This window comes from Giraffa tippelskirchi, chromosome 5, assembly GCF_054371585.1.
Source record: "Giraffa tippelskirchi isolate mGirTip1 chromosome 5, T2T-mGirTip1v1.2.pri, whole genome shotgun sequence".
Lineage (NCBI taxonomy): Eukaryota > Metazoa > Chordata > Mammalia > Artiodactyla > Giraffidae > Giraffa > Giraffa tippelskirchi.
Window position 1 is genome coordinate 35,330,286 of NC_137279.1, and position 1,919 is coordinate 35,332,204.

At 46.2% G+C, this 1,919-nt stretch overlaps 1 long non-coding RNA gene across 1 annotated transcript; it reads left to right on the forward strand.

Annotated features, from left to right (window-relative positions):
• The first annotated feature begins 291 nt into the window (after positions 1 to 291).
• On the forward strand, positions 292 to 1,610 carry LOC145505951 (uncharacterized). Its single transcript, XR_014053399.1, has 2 exons — positions 292 to 373; positions 1,253 to 1,610. It is a non-coding gene; the product is annotated as an uncharacterized LOC145505951 (long non-coding RNA).
• Positions 1,611 to 1,919: the final 309 nt, after the last annotated feature.

Sequence of the window (1,919 nt, forward strand, 5' to 3'; positions counted from 1 at the left end):
AGAAAGCCAGATGGAACTGAAGCAAATCTCTGATGGTTTCTCTGGCTAAAATTAAAGGCATAGCAGCGCAGGCACGCAGACTTTAATAAGCGTGCTCGCTCACAACTTGGTGTTTAAGAACTGCACAGGCGCCAACCTGAAATGACACGTGCGCAGTGTCCGAGGCCTTGCTCGTTTTCATACCTGCGGGCAGGCTGAGCCCGCTTCTGCGCTGGAGTTGATGTCATGCAAGCGCCAGGGGTTCATGACGTCATCCGAGCGCGCCTCCCACGGTACCCAAGCCCTGGGCTCAGACAAAGGCGTTGCTGTGGAGATGGGGCGTTGAGCCCCATCCCCGATACGAGATTGGAGGAGAGCCGGTCAGCTGATGTTGGTGAGGTTTCCGAAAGCTGGCGGTGGCGCTGTAGGTCTCTGTGTGCATGGGTTCCCCTGGCAACTCAGACGCCTTCTCGATGTTCGCCCCGCGATTTCCAGAAACACCCAAAATTAGAGTCAGAGCCCAAAATTTAATTTGAGGGGTTTCTTGACTTAAAGTAGTAAATTTCTGTTGTACCTCTGGTCCAAGTAAAGTAAAAATTCAAACTGCCCTAGATCCTATTGTGGGCCAGGCAGAGAGACCCCAATAAGGCTTAAATTTATCACTTAAGCAGCCTAGGGATGGGAAGAAGAATCTGGACCAGACGACTTAGTCCTGGGGGGTGACATAACCTTTTGAGCCTCAATTTCCCATAAGCATGAAAATATTTTTTCCTAAGAAACTTTGATTCCTTTCTCCCTCGGACTCACACCGCCGCTTTCTGCCTTTCTCCAAATATCAAAGCTCCGTGAAAGAGTGTTTGTAGTCCCAGTGGCCCCCTCTCCCTACTCTTTGCTGAATCCCTTACCTGCACAGTTTCTTTCTGTTGTTTTCTCACCTGCTCTGTCAGCACATCTGAAACAGTTTATCACCTCAACTTCAAGAAACACTTTCTTCACTTGACTTGCAGGACTGCTCACTCTCGGTTTTCTTCTTCCTACTGAAACTGAACAAGACCCTATGGTCCTTATACCCCACGTCCTCTGCCTGCCTTTTGTCTGTGGGGGGAAAAAAAACTTTAGCCAAAGAATAAATTTAATCAGAGAAGTGAGAAAATGCAGAAACAAAGAAAAACAGTCAAAGGAAAGTAAATAATAATAATGTACCATTAAGCATAGTTCCTTCTTAGTTCCTTCTCAAGGGCTATAGATAATATTCTGAGCCATATCTTGTCAGCTGTCTTATAGATACTGAAACCCCAGGTGGAAGAAGTTAACTACATCAAGACCAGACTGTACCCATGATATAAGCCACCAGAATCTGAGAACTGGATGCAAGAAATGGAAACAAACTGACCCTGGAACTGAATATTAACTGTACTTAAAACTGTCGAGATGACGCTGGTCAGACCACCGATGACCAGTTTCAAGGTGACTGTCAGCTGATAGTTCTGTTTCCGTATGTAGCCCCCTCCCTCAGCCTCTAAAAGCTCTTGCCCACTGACTATCAGTGGCGGGGAGTAGGCCTTTGGACAGGCATCCACCCTCCCTTTGGTTGCTGGCATCCAAAATAAAGAAACACCCCTTTCCACCAACCTGGCCTCTTTAATGGCTTTTGAGCAGTAAGCAGCCAAACCCCACTTTTGGTTACACTACTTCTCTGTCTCAATTGTTGGTTCTTCCTCATTCCACTGAACTTTCAATGTTGCAGTGCCCAGAGTGCTGGCTCCTTGAATTTCTTTCTTTCCACTTACTGTACCTTGGTGATATCATGTAGTTTCATGACCTTAAAGACCATCTATATGCTGATAAGAGCCTCTCCCCTGAACCCCAGTACTTAAATATACAACTATCTATTTGGAATCAAAACTTGAGTTTCAGTCAGCTACTCAAACTCATCCTGT